At 44.8% G+C, this 22,171-nt stretch overlaps 1 protein-coding gene across 1 annotated transcript in view; it reads right to left on the reverse strand.

Annotated features, from left to right (window-relative positions):
• The window catches only part of LOC126336458 (uncharacterized), a 397,050-nt gene that overhangs the window by 361,778 nt on the left and 13,101 nt on the right, over positions 1-22,171 (reverse strand). The gene's annotated exons all lie outside the window — the stretch shown is intronic.

Here is a 22,171-nt window from a genome sequence, read left to right on the forward strand (position 1 = left end):
TCCATCCACCAGGTTTCTGCCGCTTGTTCCGTAAGGCATCCGAACACCTCGCTATCTACCAGCTCCTTTCTCTTCTGCACGAAAATAAATGAAGTGGCGAAATAATGTTCTCCACCGGCTTTGTGACGTCAAGATTAATGCACACGCAGAACGCTAGCGTTTTCTTCTGCGTTATCGTCATTCAGAAAGATCGAGTAAGCCAGTATTCCCGTCTCTAATCAGTCTCATCGTCACTGCATGCATCCACTAATCAATAACTAACACATTTTTCGTGGCTGGCGCTCCTAGTCAAATCAGATGTTGCCTCAAATTAGATGTTGCCGTCGCCTTCGATTGTTGAAACTATCTATTCACATTTCACTTATTTCTCTTCCAGGCACCAAGAGCCAGAGCTACTTGGTCGTGAATGAGGCAGTTTACAGAAAACCAAATAGAAAATTTATAAAGAAATGATTTACAGTATTAACCCTCTTCTTCTTCCTGGATTAGGCCTTATGGATTGTTCTGGTCTCACCATCTCTTCTTCTCCGACTTCTTCTTGCATTGAGATTGTATTTCCTCGCCTGTCGAGGGAGTCTCTGAGGTGACATAAGCAACACTTTCCCGACTACTGCTACATCTACATCTGCAAGGCCTGGCAGAGGATTCACCGAACGACCTTTACAATAATTCTCTATTATTCCACTCTCAACACGGGAAAAGCGAAACCTATGTCTTTCCGTCTTTATTTTATTATGATGATCGTCACTCCCTGTATAGGTCGGCGCCAACAAAATATTTTCGCGTTCGGAATAGAAAGTTGGTGACTGAAATTTCGTGAGAAGATTCCGCCGCAACGAGAAAGCCTTTGTTTTAATGATGTCGCCGTGCGGTGTGGCTGAGCGGTTCTAGGCGCTTCTGTCTGGAACAGCGCTACCGCTACGGTCCCAGGTTCGAATCCTGCCTCGGGCAAGGATGTATGTGATGTCCATAGGTTAGTTAGGTTTAAGTAGTTCTAAGTTCTTTGGGACTGATGATCTCAGATGTTAAGTCCCATTGCGCTCAGAGCCATTTGAACCATTTTTAATGATGTCCACCCGAAACCCTGCATCATGTCCGTGACACTCTCTCCACTATTTTTCGTTAATACAAAACATGCCGTCTTTCTTTGAACTTTCTCGATGTACTCCGTTAATTCAAATGGTTCAAATGGCTCTCAGCACTAAGGGGCTTAACATCTGAGGTCATCAGTCGCCTACACTTAGAACTACTTAAACCTACCTAACCTAAGGACATCACACACATCTATGCCCAAGGCAGGATTCGAGCCTACGACCGTAGCAGCAGCGCGGTTCCGGACTGAAGCGCCTAGAACTGTTCGGCCACAGTGGCCGGCGACTCCGTTAATCCTATCTCGTAAAGATCATACACCGCGCCTCGGTACTCCAAAAGAGGACCATCAAGCGTCGTGTAGGCAGTCTGTGTTGCACCTTCAAAGTGTTCTGCTAATAAAACGTCGTTTTGGGTCTCCTTCCCAACAACATTATACATGCGTTCTTTCCAATTTAAGTTGTTGTCAATTGCAATTCTTCTTTTGAATTAACGGCCTCTAGGCTTCATTGATTAATCGTGTAACGGAAGGTTTATGGATTCCTTTTAGACCTCATGTGGATGACGCCACACTTTTCATTATTTAGAGTCAAATACCAGTTTTCGCACCATTCAGATACCTTTTCTTAAACGTTTTGCGATTTGTTTTGATCTTCTGATGACTTTACTAGGTGGTAAACGACAGCGTCATCTGTAAACAATCTAGGACTGCTGCTCAGATTGTCTCTTAAATCGTTTATATAGACAAGGAACGGCAGAGGGCCTATAACAATGCCTTGGGGAACGCCAGAAATCACTTCTGTTTTACTCGATGACTCCGTCAGTTACTACGAAATGTGATTTCTCTGTTAGGACGTCACGAATCCAGTCGCGTAACTGAGACGATATTCCATAAGCACGCAATTTGAGTACAAGCTACTTGTGAGGTTCGGTGTCAAAAGGCTTCTGGAAATCTAGAAACATAGAATCAATTTGAAATCCCTTGTCGATAACACTCAGCACATCGTGTGAATAAACAGGTGGTTATGTTTCACAAGACCGATGTTTTCTAAATCCGCCTTGACTATGTGTCAATAGACCGTTCTCTTCGAGATAATTTATAATGTCCGAACACAGTATATTTCCAAAATCCAGGCCTGTAATTTGGTGGATTACTCCTACCGTCTTTCTTAAATAAGGGAGACCCGTGCGACGTCCCAGCCTTTGTGTACGGATATTTCGTCGAGTGAGTGGTTGAATATGATGTTAAGTATGGAGCTATTGCATCTGCATACTCTGATAGGAACTTAATTGGTGTACAATCTGGGACGGACAAATTGTTTTTATTAAGTAAGTAGAAGTTGAAGTTTCTTCACTACTCCGAGGAGATTTACTTCTGCATTACTCATGTTGGTAGTTGTTCTTTATTCGAATTCTGGAATATTTGCTTCATATTCATTGGTGAAGGAATTTTGGAAAGCTGTGTTTTGTAATTCTGCTTTGGCAGCACTGTCATCGTTGGTACTTCCATTGCTGTAGCGCAGATTCAAATGGTTCAAATGCCTCTGAGCACTATGGGACTTAACATCTAAGGTCATCAGTCCCCTAGAACTTAGAACTACTTAAACCTAACTAACCTAAGGACATCACACACATCCATGCCCGCAGGATTCGAACCTGTGACCATAGCGGTTCCAGACTGTAGCGCCTAGAACCGCTCGGCCACGACGGCCGGCTGTAGCGCAGAGAAGGCACTGATTGTGTCTTGTCGCTAACATACTTTACATACGAACAGAATGTCTTTGGAGTTTCTACCAGGTTACGAGACAAAGTTTCGCTGTGGAAATTGCTATAAGCATCTCGCATTGATGTCTGCGCTAAATTTCTAGCTTCTGTAAAAGTTCTCCAACCTTCAGAATTTTGTGTTCTAAATTGGCATACTTTTTTAGTTGTTTGTGCAACAGCGTTCCGACCTGTTTTTTTGTACCATGGTGGATCAGCTCCATTGTTTAATTTGTTTGCTATAAATCTCTTAATTGCTGTCGATATTATTTCTTTGAACTCGAGCCACATTTGGTCTACCCTTACAAAGGCGTCAAGCGTATTTTTGGTTATATATTTTTCGTTTATTTTTGGATTATTTTTAGTTATTGGCTGTATCCTAGTTCTTTCCTTATTTCATCAATTTTTATGTTATCTTCTCAAAAAATTTATAAAATACAAAAATATTGGGAGAAATTCCAGAGAAAAGTTCTCCTACCGCGTGGAATTCTTGTACAGAACACAAGGAGTGTGCCACAACACAAACTTTCAACTTTGATTTGAATACTCTGGGTTTATCAGTTAATTTTTTTAAGTTCTGCTGGGCGACAATAGAAAACGTAAATAGTGCATTATAAAGTGTTACCCAAGTGCAAATATTTTGTCTGTCTAGTTTTCGTTTAACTGATCTTGCAGTTTGTTCCGAATGACTCAAAATTGTCAACAGCTAATCACATGATTGAATATATCGTAAGTTGCTCTCTATACTCGTTTCTGTCTAAAATTTAGCACAAATTTACAGAACCTAATATGAACTGAACTGTAACCGATCTGAATGCAGCTTTACTTTGTGTTAAATGCGCAACGGAAGTAAAACAGTTATCTGGTCCTAATTGATATTTCCACTTACCTCGCGTCTTGACAACATTGTTGCACATTTCTCGAAAACACAACAGCAAACAGCAAGTAGGCTGCGGTTAAACTAGATTTTTGTTTCTGAATTCATATTCGAACTGTTGCATGTGGTAATGCGTAATGATAAACAGTGGGGTGGGGAGAGTAACTATTCCTATAAATGATATTCCAAGACAACGATTTTAGAGTGAAACATATATTCGAAAAGGCTGAGTGAAACTTCTCGTGATCTTCATAGACAACGTTGGGCTGAACAAAGTAAACAGTGATTTAAAAGGGGTACAAAGTTAATAGAATGTCTGAAAAGAACAATCAGCATAATCAATTAATGTATAAATCCATGACTCAGGGAAGTGGGGTGGTTTTTCTCTCAGCTCTGAAAAAGCTAACTAGCTGAGAATAATCATTTCTAGCTGCGCAATTCTGCAGTCTTGCCTCAAACTTCTTCCCTCCAAAAATAATGACATTATACAAAATATATATTCCTTTGAGTTTTCAATGCAGCCATCGTCCTTGTTGTTCTTTCTTCATCTAATAGACACAATTACAAGTCCACACGGCACTACCAGATACGTCAGTCAACTACCACACTTCAAATAAGAATGTATCAGAGTGCGCAGAGGCAAAGACTGTGCCCTGACAAGACCAAAGATTGCTTAACAGTATGGGTAACTTGCTCTGTCCTGACGTCCACATCGATCACATACAACAGCCAAAACGACATGACCACCTTACAGTATGTATAGGGATGAACGAGTTATAGCTCCGAGATAAGAGCTACACGAATTTCGGAAATTGACACCCCATGAGTCTGGCCGCCATTTTCCTGGTGAAAGCACACAGTGGTCCCTATACATAAGGCTGTGCTGGAAATGAATTCCTTCGACATTTTTAGGCGAAAACTCTTACAGGATTTTAAATAAAATCAATGTTATTAAGATTTTACATCTTGGTATCTACGTATTTGAAGCACTGTGGTACTAGGGAGCTGCGAAGTGTAGCTTGTAACGTGGCGGTGTTTAACGCAACTACATCGGTGCTTGAGAAACAGCGTGCTGTAATCGACCTTCTAAGTCGAAAAGTTCGTCCACTCATGCAACATGACTTCTTGTTTGTGGCCTTGCAGATAACTCTGCCATCTCCAGCTTTGTGCGAAGGAGCATTGCCTTGCTGAAAGACCTCATCTCCTCTTATCTCTAAAAAATCGCTCAGTAAGGCCACGTCAACAGTAGAGCATAACGAAACTAACGTGGATTTCTTTTTCGACTTTTTAATTTTTTTATAGATTTGTAGTGTTTAAAATTTTTCAGTCTTATAAGATGCTTATTATATAAGTTGATGTATATATTTGTAACTCAAGATTGTATTTTAGAGCGCAAAATAATTTAAAATTATTTCTTCACAGCTAAACGTGCGTAAACGTGCCCCGCGTATGAGGCAAGTTTACACATCTATTGGGACTCGTCTACACAGATCACAGAACACAATAATGAATAAACAAAACACGCTATTGGAATTTTTAAGACATGCTTGATTGGTAGGAAACAAAATCACAGTCATATTTGCACCAATTAACGACACGATAAAATAAAATGAAATTACTGGCAGTAAACAAATATTTTGGCGGAGGTCCATCTGTTAGCACAAAGTGGCCCGCATAGAAGTTTGAATGGTATTTAAAGGCAGGTTCCTCGTCACTGTACGAATTGCAATTTATGCACACAAACAAAAAAGTGTTTTCTATCGCAAAATCGCCACGAGTACACCTTTCACATCTAATGCACTGGACTCATTCTCAATTTATTTCTGAATGGTTGTACCGTTTCAAGCAGTAAATACAAAGACAATTTTCATCGTCTTCATCAGACTGCTGCAGGTTGCAAGACAAAGGAAAAAGAGATGTGAGGAACTTTCGTTGAGACGGGAGTGCTTGCTAACAGACGTTTTGGAAGGACTAGTTTTGGCAGGACACTGAGAAGAAGAAGGAGATACAAGGTGATAGACGACATAAAGGGAAGCAGAAATTACACGTACGTACCTGAAGACAGCAGAGCAGACGGCAAAGAAGTCATTTTTCATCACGACAATGCACCAGCACACCCTTCAGCAGTTATGTTCGCAAAATTAATGGAAATAGGATTTCAACTCGTTTCACAGCCCCTTTCCCCTATTCTCCAGACTTGGCTCCCTTCGACTACTATCTGTTCCCCAGTTTGAAGAAATGGCTGATGGGACAAAAAAGGAGGTGATTGCAGCAACTAAAAGCTATATTGCAGACTTGGACAATTCCAAATTAGAACAGCGTTGGACGAAGTCTATAAGTGTAAAAGGAGACTATGTCGAAAAATAAAAAAGGTTTACCCCAAACACGTAAGTAGTTTTTATTTTTGCACCGAGTTTTCAAACGCCCCTCGTATGTTGACTCGTCCATAGATATACAGCTACAACGCAGCATTGTTAGCTCACTGACCTACAGACGGCGCTAGCGAATGAACTCGTTAGTCTGTTACACAGAGCGACTATCTGCTCAAATTCAACAACTGGCAGCGTGTGCATGTCATGTGTTCCTATGTGCCCCTATGTAAAACAGGCGCCAACTATGACGAGGATGAGTCAGTGACGTTAATGAACAATTTAAATGTGTCGAGTGTAGAACTCTGAAATGCTGAACATATTGGAGACAGTGCAAGTTTAGAAACAGTGGTGGGCTTCATCTTCAGCTCGTCATGTTACAGTAGCACGTTTTCTGTCTTTCTAATTTTTATTTTATTTGTTGTTTCCCTTTTCGTGAAACGCTGCAAAGGTTGAACGAGGATTTGATATTTTTCGTTCGAGTGTGCGCCCAAAGCAGAAACCAAAAATATTTGGGCTTCGCAGTTCGTTACAAACAAAAAACTTGCTTTGCGCACAGATAAAAAAGTAAAAACAGACAAAAATTGAAATGAAAATTGTTTCAAAAGAGAGAAACCTTGTCTATTGAAGGAGAAAAATAGTTTCGGTTGTTATCTAGCCCTGAAAAGAAAACAAGACACAAACGGTAAAGTAAAAAGGCGCTATACACTGCAGTTTAATGTAAGTATTGTTTGACGAGTTTGTACGAATTTATTTTCTCACGCAGTTGATGATGATGTCTTGTAATGTTTGGATGACATTTTCTCTAATCTTTCAGTTTCAGATTCCAAGAGTGTTTACCAGACACCTTCGGCAAGAACATTAATAATGAAGTGGGTTTTGCTCGTAATTAAACTTTACTATCATTGCTAGTTCCTTAATGATGTCACAATAAGTATTTTCATATCGTGCGCCACAGGTCACACAGTTATTAAAAGACATTTCTATTTTCCATCTCGGTTGCATCATGAGCAGAGTCAAAAAAATGGTTCAAATGGCTCTGAGTACTATGAGAGTTAACTTCTCAGGTCATCAGTCCCCTAGAACTTAGAACTACTTAAACCTAACTAACCTAAGAACACCACACACATCCATGCCCGAAGCAGAACCCGCGACCGTAACGGTCGCGAGGTTCCAGACTGTAGCGCCTAGAACCGCTCGGCCACATCGGCCGGCAAGCACAGTCATTTATTTCACTCGATCAGATGACTGTGTCAACGACTTCGCGTGTAAACGCAGTTAGTGGTATATCGCACAGAACATTGCTCTTCGTGCGTCGATTTCAAGTGTCATATCAGCCGCTGGAGAGTAATGTGCTACACGATTTGAGTTTTTATGTTCACGTACGTACGTCACTAGGACACCAGTGCTTTTAAATCGTTGATGATTTTAAATATCGTTCCCGTACGAGTCTATACCGACAACAGTTGCATACTTGAATGACAGACGTACATATTATGATTAACCACTCGACAATGGTACACCACCCACATCGGCTGATCATGTGAACTATAGAATACCATTATACTGATAACGTGCAACTTGGCGTTACTGTACTCAACTTTTTGTAAGAAAAGTCAACTTCATTTTCACAGCAGAAATCACTGACAATATGCTTCTCGTGACACGGAAGTTTCTGTAAAGGATCGTCGTAGTGAAATCGTTCGTATAAAAGGGCTACACTTTTACAGAAATGTGCTACTGACAGCTTTTCAGCCGGCACCAAGTAGTATTTTAAACGTAAGTTTCCTGTCGATTTTAGCCATTAGGACTATGGGATGTCCATTGCTGATGCGCTGAGGAAAGAAATTGCTCCTTACAAGAGTACATCAGCTCTTCAAAACTGCTGTATCCAGCTCACTTAACGATTATGACGGAACATTGATAGTCCGGTCATCAGAGCGGCACTGCATACATCTCACACCTCCAGGAGCTGGTCGCTGGGTGCCGTTAGAGTTATAGCGCCTCTACCCAGAGACCAGCGGCCTATATCTGCCCTTATACAGCCTTCGACAGTCCACAACTTCTCCTTGGTCATTCATCCTACTGCAGGTATGTCTCAGGGCTCTGTCCGAGCCTTCCTTCACTGCGTCCTCAACACCCTGACATTTATAAACCGCCACCTCTACCTACCTCCTGTAAAATGCTGAATACACAATCCCCTCTCCCCGCCTCGTCCCCTCCCATTTCTAACATGCCTCCCTCCAACGACGTTTGAATCTCCTGACCCGGAGGAGTAGGTCTTTTAGAGCTTCATGTAAAAAAGCCGAACCATCATCTTTGGATGCACCATTCGACGTTCCCTTCGTCCAGATTTCTATTTCGCCATCTACAACCAACTTTGCCTAATACATTAAAGCATTTAGGACTGAAAACTAATGAGTAATGGACACGTATTTATCATCCAACGCAAAGCCCGAAACCGATTAACAGAGTACACCTCGGAGTTTTGCATCCTTGTAACGTTATTCTCAACTATAACTGCCTCGATCTCTGCCTCTCCTAAATTCTATAAATCCCTTGAAATCTTGCAATAAACATGCACTCTGGCTCGCCATCCGTCGTCTTCGAGGAGCATCTAAGGACCCAATACATTAGCCGCATAACGCAGTCCCGGCACTCACTATCCTATCCACTAATCACCAAAGCAGGTACCTTGCGCAGCACTACATCCATATCCCACCTCCCATTCATGGCTTATCTATCTTGTCCCACTATAATTTCAGTCAGCTCCTACCAGTCAACGACGAAATCACAACGTTCCACCTCACATCATCCTCCCACACACCTCCGCCTCTCTCAATGACCCTTAATCGTTACCTGCGGTTCCACATGACCCCTTGGACTTATCATTCTACCTCCATCATGAACATCATCGGTAATGACTATATTATTATTGAAGTGTGAAATCATCTAAAAAGTTTTAAAAATCATAAAATATTGCTATTTTTCGATCATTTTAATTGCAATTATCAGCCGATACAGATTTAAGGGTTAGGAAGTATTTTCAGAAAGTATTTGTCTGGAGTGTGGCCATGCATCGAAATGGAACGTGGATAAGAAATAGTTTAGATAAGAAAGAATAAGAGATTTCTAAATATGGCACTGTATAAGAATGTTGAAGATTAGATGGGTAGATCACGTAACTAATAAGGAGATACTGAATTAATAAATCTGTGTCACAACTTAAGCATGTAGGCTGTAGTGGTTATTTGGAGATGAAGAGGCTCGTACAGGATCGTGCAGCATGGAGAGCTGCATCAAACCAGACTTCGGACTGAAGACCACAAAAAAAACCTGTAAAACTGTATGTTAAAACGACAAAATATATAATCGCCTATTTTTATGTATTTTAAAACTTATTAAGTACGTAATACCTGCTGGTATCCTAATTTTCCGTGGAGAATTAAAGACATAGTATAATAATAATTATAATAACAGTACTTTGACAGACACTCCCGGCCGAGGAAATAATTTTATTATCCGATAGAATCACATTTATTCATACCGAAATGACAGGTTTTGCTCGGCATCGGTCATTCGCAGGCCATAAAATACAGGCTGTGGTTCAATCACTTCACCGCGTAAACCACATTGTCAACGTGTTGCGGTCGAAACCAGTCATTTTGTTAGAGATAAAAGCGTACCGATAATTATGTTCTAAACAATCAATCATTGTGATTTCCTCGACGAGATGTAGTTCATTTCATGAAGTTCCGACCGTGTATCTAAGCCTCCTCCACTTTCGTTTGTCTCCGATCCAGTCATCGATATTGGACGTTGCCACGCTCTGATGACGGACTTTTACTTTGGACTGCGATACGAAATGTTTCTTTTTTTCCCAGCCGTTGATGTGCTCGTTTGTTATTGGGTGTTCTCGACCAAACACTGTAATTCAACCCGCGCCGGTGTATTATAAAAAGAATCACAACTTTCTGCAGAATAAGATTTTCACTCTGCAGCGGAGTGTGCGCTGATATGAAACTTCCTGGCAGATTAAAACTGTGTGCCGGACCGAGACTCGAAGTCGGGACCTTTGCCTTTTGCAGGCAAGTGTTCTACCAACTGAGCTACCCAAGCACGACTCGCGCCCCGTCCTCACAGCTTTACTTCCGCCAGTACCTCGTCTCCTACCTTCCAAATTTTACAGAAGCTCTCCTGCGAAACATGAAGGACTAGCACTCCTGAAAGAAAGGATATTGCGGGGACATGGGTTTGGAAGGTAGGAGACGGGGTACTGGGGGAAATAAAGCTGTGAGGACGGCGCGTGAGTCATGCTTGGGTAGCTCAGTTGGTAGAACACTTGCCCGCGAAAGGTAAAGGTCAGAGGTTCGAGTCTCGACACGGCACACTGTTTTAATCTGCCAGGAAGTTTCATAACTTTCTGGTTGAAATGTCTGAAAACGCAGAGGTTTTGATTTTCAAAACTGTTACAGACGTGGCACGCAAGTTACTGCACATATTTGGCCGTTGCAGCACAGTGAACTGCAGATTAACCATGACTTACTATAAGAACTGTTACTGTGCTGTCTTCGTGACAGCCAGTTTATCGTCACATCTACGAGTACAATGTACCGTGTCTAATAACTTGGTAGCAAAGCGTGGACAGAGAAACGTGCTTCCGCAGCAATCGGGTGGGGGGGGGGGGGGGGGTGAGGGAGGAAGCTTTCGGCACTACGTCAGTGGAGGCGCTATGCTTGGCGCTCGGGATATACGGCGATGCTACGTACGAGTAGCGGCTGAAAACGGCTATCACTGAGAGATCACTTAAGTCCCTCTAGCACGATCGACTTTCTTATCTCAATGGACTACCCGAGACAAGTGCGTCTACTGCAGCGCCCCTGGCGTTTTATTTGCATGCTGAGTCAAGTTTGTTTCGAGTGGTCGTTGTAGCTTACACGTCAGCGCCAAAATTACCGGTTTTGTGAGAGCTGTGGAGTTTGGAATCTGAATGCTGAAAGTGATCTTATAAGGGACTATCGTTTTTCAAATGGTTCAAATGGCTCTGGGCACTATGGGACTTAACTTCTGAGGTCATCAGTCCCCTAGAACTTAGAACTACTTAAACCTAACTAACCTAAGGACAGCACACACATCCTCGTCCGAGGCAAGATTCGAACCTGCGACCGTAGCGGTTGCGCGGTTCCAGATTGTAGCGCCTAGAACCGGTCGGCCACTATCGTTTTTACTGTGCGGTCTGTCAACTGAATGCTGAAAATGAGGTTTCCTTTCTACGAGAAATGTAAGAACAAGCAGTGGCAATACGGTTTATTAATGAGAAAAGCAGAATTCATAGTGGGAGTTCTGGTTAAGGGCCGTTTGCCAAATTGCTCATTCTCCTCAGAACTGAAAGAATAGAAATATCATCATCGAAACATTTCAGAACATATACATTTACTTGCTCGAGAAAATATATACTTGTAAACACATTAGGCAATGTGTACAACGCAGTAAATAGCGCTTTTCTGCTTCATCTTTTGTATCTTGTTTTCTTGCTAAGCGCCATATAACAATGAAAATTAATTTTCTCATCCAATAATTTTGACTTTATCACTATTCATATAATTTTCATTAAAACACGTTTATCTGCTTGCGTACTTCTGTACACATAATGTCAGCTTTTTTTCTCTCTGTAAACGTAAATACTTTTTGCTAAATGTTTTTTTCTCCCAGTCTCTGATCTTAATATAAAGTCCTTCGACGATGACTGGTGTCAGTCAGATCTACAATATAAAAAATATAAAACTAATGAGCAGGCTATCTTTCAAAACAATACAGTATTTCATATAGCGATATATTTTCATATAAACTAGGAAATGTGCAGGACTTCTCCTTTTTGTCGGGCTGGATTTTGATTTGTTAGTTTTCAAGTGTAGTACATACATAATTCAATAATATAATAACGTGAACAGAATAATACATGTTACAGGCAACATAGAATGACAGAACATACAGTTATCGTCATGAGCTGATGATTTCCAGTGTCGTTTCATTTCGTTAAGTTTTTCTTTAATTTGCAGTTCCAGTACGTATCGTTAGTGGACGACGGAGGAAAACACGAGGCAGCTGCACACTCCACATAGGAGGCGGCAGTAGCTCCTCCTGTAGCACATGGGTGCCAACCTCGTCGAGGAAAATCTCACATATTTTCTCGAGACTGGAAAGAGGTAGGACTCTCCTTGCACCACTATAAACAATTTCGAAATGTTAGCTATATTCCGCACGCTCTAATGTATGGCATAAAATGAACCAAACGTAAACCGGCCAATGACAACATTTTACGCTCTTAACTTTTCAAAATGTGTGTGATGGTTTCATTACTTTGAAGTCCGCCCCTGGTAGTGGTCAGCGCGACGGAATGTCATACCTACCGGCCCGGGTCCAATTCCCCGCTGGGTCGGAGATTTTCTCCGCTCAGGGACTGGTTGTTGTGTTGTCCTTATCATCATTTCATTCCCATCGACATGCAAGTCGCCGAAGTAGTGTAAACTCGAAAGACTTGCACCAGGCGAACGGTCTACCCGAAGGGAGGCCCTAGCCACACGGCATTTCCATTACTTTCAAGTGTCACAATGGTTATGACAATAACGAAAAGAAAAGTTCATTATCAAGCTGTGAGTTGTGGGTACAAGATGCACAAAAGTAATTTCTTTACCGAATAGTTTCCTCTAACTCGAATGCGAGAGACTGTATAGCAGAGAACACACGCGAATCCTGAAACAGTGGTTTTTATTTTTTTTATGTGAGAAGTGTGAGCTTTGCCTCATCTACATAAAACAATTTTTTTTTTTTTGGCAAATTGCATGACTTACATTTCGTTCCTCGTGTATTGTACGAGTAGCGTGGAGCGACCAGCACCTCTGTGGTTATGGGTACACAGAGAAAGGTGGAAGCTAGACACACCGCGTGCATCCCGAAGGCGACTCCATTTGGGTTCCTGAGGGTCATCTGGAGGCTGCTGCACGGAGCTGAGAGACGCCTTGGCGAGCTGTTCTGCCCATGTGTGCATCCTATGTGGTGCCGGCCGCAGTGGTCGAGCGGTTCTAGGCGCTTCAGTCTGGAACTGCGCGACTGCTACGGTCGTAGGTTCGAATTCTGCCTCGGGCATGGATGTGTGCGATGTCCTTAGGTTAGTTACGTATAAGCAGTTCTAAGTTCTAGGGGACTGATGACCTCAAATGTTAAGTCTCATAGTGTTCAGAGCCATTTGAACCATTTTTGAACCAGCCATTTGTACCATTCTTTTCTTTCCTATGTGGTGCCCAACAACGTAAAAAGCAATCGGTCTTCAGGCCACGAGTGGCCTACCGGGACCATCCGACCACCGTGTCATCCTGTGGAGGATGCGGATAGGAGGGGCGTGGGGTGAGCACACCGCTCTTCCGCTCGATATGGTGGTGTTCTTGACCGAAGCCGCTACTGTCCGGCCGAGTAACTCCTCAAGCGGCATCACGAGGCTGAGTGCACCCCGAAAAATAACAACAGCGGATGGCGGCCCCTTATCGTCACCTGACGAAGCCCGACAGCGCTTAACTTCGGTGATCTCACGGGAACCGGTGTATCCACTCCGGCGGGTGGCCGTTGCCTGCCCAACAATGTCCAGTGTAATATAGTGACAACACCATCTGTCAGTCACTAGGTGGTAGCTCATTTGTAAATGACAGCGAATAAAATAAAATAGTCCCATTAGTCTGTTTTTAGTGCGGGACAGTAAGGGGAAGCGGCGCCCCCGTGCCGGGTGTCGGCGGCCTCTGGAAGAGGCGCCTGCTTGCAGACAGACACCCAATACTTCCGCCGGCCGCGCAGCGTCGCGTGGGCGCTTGTTTGCCGCGGTCCCCCGCCCGTGGCCCGTATCGACGCTTCGCCAACAGGCAGCTGCTTGCTCGCGCGCTTGTTCTGCCGAGGCCGCCTGCCGCAGCTGCGCCAGGGCGAAGGGCAAAGGGCGGCGGCTGGGGCCTCCGCGACCACAAACACCGCCGCTCTCCTCCGTGAATTCGCCGCCCCGCCCAGCTGCCACACGCACGCGCGCACACACACACACACACACACACACACACACACACACACACACACACACACACACACGTGCGTGCGCACGCATTTATCTCAGGTGGCGGGCGGCGCCCGCTACAACGCGCGCGCCGTAAACAATAGCAACCCACCGTGCTTCCTCCCCCCATAAAGGCGCAGCGGGCGCCGCTCACCCCCAACAGGCCGTATTACACGCCGCCGGGGGACAAATAATTTCATTTTACGGCCACCTCTGCTATTCAAGCGCCACCGAGTTCGCCTCCGGGTGACGTACGACGAGTGTTGATGGCTGCGCGGCATTAACTTATAATCCGATTTAGACTGGACTCAATTGGAATTTCACCCGAGGCCTCTTCAAACAGTGTACAGTCTCAGCTGTTAGACCGAGAGCTGCATATCGCAAAGAAGTAGATGGGCTACCCGTATCCACATCAAGATGTCTGCTTTGCAATTCACACTTCTTCGGTTCTAAGCGCTTCAGTCCGCAGTCGCGCTGCTAATACGGTCGCAGGTTCAAATCCTGCCTCGGGCATGGATGTGTGTGATGTCCTTAGGTTAGTTAGGTTTAAATAGTTCTAAGTCTAGGAGACTGTTAAGTCTCGCAGTGCTTAGAGCCATTAGAACCATTTGAACCACACTTCTTTGGCAGAGTGGTCAATAGAATGACTTCCAGAATATTTCTCGACCGTTTCACTCTATAACAACACGTGGGTAAATGAATACCTGTCTTTCCATCTTTCCAACCTAACTCTTATTTCTCTTATTCTATTGGGATAGGCATGCCCCCGTATGTAAGTGGGAGTCACCAGAATATATTATAATTCCGAGAAACCCGGTGACTGAAATTTCGTGAAACGAGAGTGCCTACGCTTTAATAATTTCCACCACAAGTCGCCTATCAAAGCCGTGATATATATCGTATATATATATATATATATATATATATATATATATATATATATATATATATATATTGTGATAATACACTGGACTCGCATTCGGGAGGACGACGGTTCAATCCCGCATCTGGCCATCTTGATTTAGGTTTTCCGTGATTTCCCTAAATCGTTCCAGGCAAATGCAGGTATGGTTCCTTTGAAAGGGCACGGCCGACTTCCTTCCCCGTCCTTCCCTAATCCTATGAGACCGATGACCTCGCAGTTTGGTCTCTTTCCCCAAACAATCCAACCCCTATATATCGTGATAATACAAAACAATCATCCATTTCTTGAACTATTTATATCCCCGTCCATCCTATCTAGTAAAGATCCCTTACAGAGCAGCATTATTCGAGAAGAGGATGAACAAGTGTAGTGTAGCCACTCTCTTTAGTAGACTTGATGCATCTTCGGAATGTTGTCCTGAAACGCATAACATTTTCTATGTAATGGTTGCTCGTAATTTTATTCGCCAGGAATTTACATGAAAACCGTTCTATTTGTTTTATTTGTTGTGTAACAGAAGTTCACCTTTTTTTTGCTTTTTTTAGCATTAATGTGGATGCCCTCACGTTTCTTGTTGTTTAGCATCAAATGCCGCTTTCTGCATCATGGAGGCATCTTGTCTAAATCATTTTGCAATTCATTTTGAACTTATGATGACTTCTAAAAACAATATTCGAGCAGGCGTTGAAGGACCAACGGTGCCGACTCGCCGCCGTGTCATCCTCAGCTCTAAGGCGTTGCCGGATGCGGACACGGGGGGCATGTGGGCAGCACACCGCTCTACCGGCCGTTGTCAGTTTCGTGACAGGTGCCTCTACTTCTCGATCAAGTAGCTCCTCAGTTGGTCTCACAAGGGCTGAGTGCACCTCACTTGCCTACAGTACTCGGCAGATCCGGACAGAGACCCATCCAAGTGCTAGCCAAGCCCGACAGATAGTTAGAAATTGTGGGGGTAAGGAGCACCAGCGGTTTATTGGGGTAAGCGTGATAATGGGTAGGAAGAGACGGGCACAGATTGGGGGAAGGAATAGGCAGAGAGAGGGAGGAGAGGTGGTGAACAGAGAGACGGGGAGGAGGAGGTAGATGGTGGTGTTGGTTGGTGTTTAACGACCCGTCGACAACGAAGTCATTAGAGACGGAGCGCAAGCACGGGTTAGGGAATGATTGGGAAGGATATCAGCCGTGCCCTTTCAAAGGAACCATCCCGGCATTTGCCTGAAATGATTTAGGGAAATCACGGAAAACCTAAATCAGGATGGCTGGAGCCGGGATTGAACCGTCGTCCTCCCGAATGCGAGTCCAGTGTGCTAACCACGGCGCCATCTCGCTCGCTGGAGGAGATTGACGGAGAGAGGGAAAGGAAGAGATAGACAGAGAGAGGAGGAGAAAAAGGAAGAAAACATGTAATTGGGGAAGGGGGAGAAGCAGATGACGGAGGAGGAGATGGCGAGTGGCACGAGCAGGCGGTGAGAGGAGGTGGAGGAGATGGACAGAGAAAAGGATGAAGAAAGAGATGGACAAAGAGAGGGGAGAGGAAGAGAAGGACTTATATAAAATTGGAATAAATACATACCCAGGCAACGCTAGATACCCAGCTAGCTTCTTTACTGCATATTTAATTTGTTGTTTGCAATATGTTTCGACTTTATACGTCATTTAAGTAGTAATTTAAGTAGTCATTCTTATTAAACCTCCCTACAGATTACAAAATGTCCTAAATATGTGTAGAAACAATTGCAGAAAGGTAGCTTTTGTCGGGTGGAGCATGGGTGGAGGGAGAGATTGGCCTTGGCAGTGGAGCTCCGGCTCATCCCGAGAGGTGGTCCATTATGACCGAGACGACCAGACAGTAGCAGAGCGACGGCGCGCCTGCTGCAGGCAGGTGTCAGCAGTCTCGCTGTAGCCGGAGGTCGTTACAAGACAGCGCGGGCCGCAGCCGCTGTGCCCGGCTCAGCGGCGACCTTGGCGGAGGACGGCCGCAGCGCCCCGCTTGCAGAAGGCGGTCCAGGGCAGGCCACAACAGCGCAGCTGCCAGCCGGCAGAGGGTCTGAGGGAGGGCGGGACTGCTGCGCCCTGTCACGCTGTCCATTGTCCGCCTCCTCGTGTCCGTCACGGCCTGCCGGGCAGCGCGCGGCGCTCGCGTCCTCTGCATTCCTCGCGAGCTGTAAAGGCTTTACTGCTGTGTCTCTCGTCCCGCCGGCGCAGCAGCGGCGGGGTCCGTTATGTTAACCCGAGGCGTCAGTCAGCCCTTCCCCTGCTAAGCTGCAGTGCCTGCACTGTTATCGATCTTTCCTCTTGATTCCTTCTGTCAGATGGCTGGTTTGACGCAGCTGGCCTAACCTGTGCAAATCTTTTTATCTCCGCGTAACCGTGAAACATTCTTTTCGTCCTCGTCTCGGAGCTTCGACGGTGTCACGACCAGAATCCTCGCACACTTTGCGATGTGTGAGACACGGATGTCCCTCAGTTTTTCTCTCTAAAAGACTACAACTCAAATGCCTAAATATTTTTAAAAAATACATTAATTTAACATTGGCGTTCTCTGATAACGGCAACTCCCTGTTTAAAGTTGTTATCACAAATTCTTTAAAATTTCATGACCGATTTACTTCAAAATTTTAAACGATACTCTGATAAACGTGCGGAGGCACACAGAATTATACACTCCTGGAAATTGAAATAAGAACACCGTGAATTCATTGTCCTAGGAAGGGGAAACTTTATTGACACATTCCTGGGGTCAGATACATCACATGATCACACTGACAGAACCACAGGCACATAGACACACGCAACAGAGCATGCACAATGTCGGCACTAGTACAGTGTATAGCCACCTTTCGCAGCAATGCAGGCTGCTATTCTCCCATGGAGACGATCGTAGAGATGCTGGATGTAGTCCTGTGGAACGGCTTGCCATGCCATTTCCACCTGGCGCCTCAGTTGTACCAGCGTTCGTGCTGGACGTGCAGACCGCGTGAGACGACGCTTCATCCAGTCCCAAACATGCTCAATGGGGGACAGATCCAGAGATCTTGCTGGCCAGGGTAGTTGACTTACACCTTCTAGAGCACGTTGGGTGGCACGGGATACATGCGGACGTGCATTGTCCTGTTGGAACAGCAAGTTCCCTTGCCGGTCTAGGAATGGTAGAACGATGGGTTCGATGACGGTTTGGATGTACCGTGCACTATTCAGTGTCCCCTCGACGATCACCAGAGGTGTACGGCCAGTGTAGGAGATCGCTCCCCATACCATGATGCCGGGTGTTGGCCCTGTGTGCCTCGGTTGTATGCAGTCCTGATTGTGGCGCTCACCTGCACGGCGCCAAACACGTATACGACCATCATTGGCACCAAGGCAGAAGCGACTTTCATCGCTGAAGAACACGTCTCCATTCGTCCCTCCATTCACGCCTGTCGCGACACCACTGGAGGCGGGCTGCACGATGTTGGGGCGTGAGCGGAAGACGGCGTAACGGTGTGCGGGACCGTAGCCCAGCTTCATGGAGACGGTTGGGAATGGTCCTCGCCGATACCCCAGGAGCAACAGTGTCCCTAATTTGCTGGGAAGTGGCGGTGCGGTCCCCTACGGCACTGCGTAGGATCCTACGGTCTTGGCGTGCATCCGTGCGTCGCTGCGGTCCGGTCCCAGGTCGACGGGCACGTGCACCTTCCGCCGACCACGGGCGACAACATCGATGTACTGTGGAGACCTCACGCCCCACGTGTTGAGCAATTCGGCGGTACGTCCACCTGGCCTCCCGCATGCCCACTATACGCCCTCGCTCAAAGTCCGTCAACTGCACATACGGTTCACGTCCACGCTGTCGCGGCATGCTACCAGTGTTAAAGACCGCGATGGAGCTCCGTATGCCACGGCAAACTGGCTGACACTGACGGCGGCGGTGCACAAATGCTGCGCAGCTAGCGCCATTCGACGGGCAACACCGCGGTTCCTGGTGTGTCCACTGTGCCGTGCGTGTGATCGTTGCTTGTACAGCCCTCTCGCAGTGTCCGGAGCAAGTATGGTGGGTCTGACACACCGGTGTCAATGTGTTCTTTTTTCCATTTCCAGGAGTGTGTATGATACTTTTACTTTAACAGGAATTCAGACGGACGTAGGCTATACATTTTCTTTTTCTTTTTTTTCCAAATGGTTTAAATGGCTCTGAGCACTATGCGACTTAACATCTGAAGTCATCAGTCCCCTAGAACTTAGAACTACTTAAACGTACCTAACCGAAGGACATCACAGATATCCATGCCCGAGGCAGGATTCGAACCTGCGGTCGCAGCGGTCTCCAGCGGTTCCAGACTGAAGCGCCTACAACCGCTCGGCCACACCGGCTTTTTTTTATGTATCTCTTACCGCCTTGTGATTAGTACACTACTACTGAACCTGTATTGTGTGAAACCTGGTAAGCCTACATTTACAGATTAAAACTGTATGAAATACTTTCATCTTCATAGATCCAGCAGCTTGAAAGATCTCTCCTACTCCATACAACAATGACCCCATCCGATTTACCCATTTATTTTAAGCAGCTTCAATTCGCAATCAAGTTTTCGTTGGCTACAGCAGTACACAAGGTTCAAGGTCAGCAGGAAGCGGAGGTATTGTGGGGGGGTGCACTTTTTGCACTGAACTGGTCGAGTACTTTCTCACTAATTGATCATAGACAGCCCACAGGACTGATGACAAGGAGTTAATGAAGATAATCACACAAGTAGCAAATGGTAACTAATTTAACAAAGGCCTACATTTATCGGCACACGTATTATCAACTCAATATGTCGCAATATCGCACAATATGCTAAATTTCTTTCGTCAGTATAATCACGGCATACGGGATCGTAAGAACGAAGCGTTAATATCCAGTAGTAGGTGAGCGTGGAGTCGGCTGTGCGTAAGTTTAATAAGTTCTGTCAAAAAAACTAAGCATGAAGTGCCGTCAACTTTAAATACAAAGCATTTTCGATGATACGAGAATGGGAGGTGAAAAAAAGAGTACATGTGTAAATAAAGGGGAAGTAACAACAGAACAACGAGATGTAGATGAAAGGAGCATTTTATTCTTTTTAGAGTACGACTGGTCACCCAGCGCGAGACGCACTAAGCGACATACTGTTCCCTGCATTAATCGGAAACGTTTATCAGAACCAAGATTAATTCCTTACACTGTTACACACGTAAAATCAGTATAAACAATGGTCGTCAGGCTTTGACGCTCGAGATAGGATTAAACTTCTTGCAAATTCAAAAAAGCCCTATAGCTATATGCCTTCGGGAAACACTCCGATATCCAACCGCTGGACTGGATTATGTTCAGTTCTAACACCTCATTCACCGCCTCCAGCTACCCACCAGCACCTCTCACCGATAATTACCACAACCAAAAAATAGGAATACAGTTTACAGACAACAGGAAATTATTCATTTAAAGGTTCCACTCTGAAACTACCTCGCAAATTTGCATGGAAACCAATGTAATTCATTGGTACGAATTAACCCTAGCCAAGCCAGTCTCGTTCACTAAAACACCAATGCCCAGCTAGCCACTTGGGCCACACTACGCTCTTAGGTGCCTCGTTGATCGCAAAGAATCAAAAACTCACACCATCCGAAATAATAACACCTGAAAACACAAACTCCGTTCCACACAGTAGTCCTCAATCGCACAACGGTTGTCGGTCAAACTGTATCATTTTTGTGAGCCCTCAAATTCCTCCACTAAGTAATTCAACCTTTAGGCATTCCAGATATAATCAGGAGCAGAATGTACGCATTCCCACTGACCACTTCCTTTCCCTGCTTACAGCGCTTCTTGTAAGGTGCTTCCTTTTGCCAGGACGCCAAGAACTTGTCTGCTACTGATGTCGGAAACACCGGCCGTCATGGAGAAAATCTCTCTCTCCATAAGCCAGTAATTTAGGCCCCCAGCTCTAGGATGTAGAAAGCCTCCCCCCCCCCCCCCCCAGAATCTGACCCTGTTATAGACAATAGCTGTAGGAAGAGCGCACGGTGACGGCCAGGAAACGGGATGTTAAACTAGTTTCATGAATATTTAAACTCCCCATCATTGACGGAACTGTGGGAATGCAGTGGTAAATGACGGTTTGCGAGTAAGAATGATTATGCCTCAGACTGCAACTGAACGATCTTCAGTTATATTCTAATGATTTAGATCTCCAACTTTCTAGACTTATCTTCAGGTATACCTGTTCAAATTAAGGAATTACAATACGCAAGTCCATCCATGATACGATCACATTACTTATTGATTGTCTTTGACCTCTTCAGATTATGGGATTATGTTCAAGCAAAAAATGAACATAAAATTACAAATTCACACAGTCAATAGGCCAGAAATATTTACACATTGATATTGTCCTGTTTACGTATGTTGGATTAACATCTGATACTGTTTCCCTTCCCGTTCTTCTTTACGCGGAGCGAGGTAAAAACGACTGCCTATATACCTCCACACAAACCTAATTTCTCTTATCTTATCTTCATGGTCCTTGTGTGAGACATGTTGGCAGGAGTAGATTTGTTCTGCGATCATTCGCAAATGTCGATTCTCTAAACTTTATCAATAGTATGAAGTGAAGACACGTCGAAGAAATGAATTCAAATTTGCACCAAGGGCGGGGTTCGAGGTCTGGTGTCCGGCTCACGAGGCAAATGCGCTAACCACTGCGCCACCCTGGCATTATGGCAAACACCGCAGCACGAATTACCCAAGCACGTCTCCCTCATATTCATGCCTCAGCCCATGTTCTTCCCCTTCTTAACGCGTATCAGTACTGAATAGACTCTCCAACGCATACGTATAACAAAGCCAGTTTTAACCACGAACTGTGTCAGAACATAACCCCACCCGACATTCATCTGTTTCCAAAACTGAAAGAACTCATTCGAGCACTTCACTTTGATTGTAATGAAGCAGTGCAGGCAGAGATGAGGTCGTGGCTCCGTCAGAAAAGTCACAGTCTACAGCGATGGTATCAACAAACTGGTCTCTCGCTGGGAGAAATGTGTGTGGAGGATGATCGATA

The sequence above is a fragment of the Schistocerca gregaria genome, chromosome 2, assembly GCF_023897955.1.
Source record: "Schistocerca gregaria isolate iqSchGreg1 chromosome 2, iqSchGreg1.2, whole genome shotgun sequence".
Lineage (NCBI taxonomy): Eukaryota > Metazoa > Arthropoda > Insecta > Orthoptera > Acrididae > Schistocerca > Schistocerca gregaria.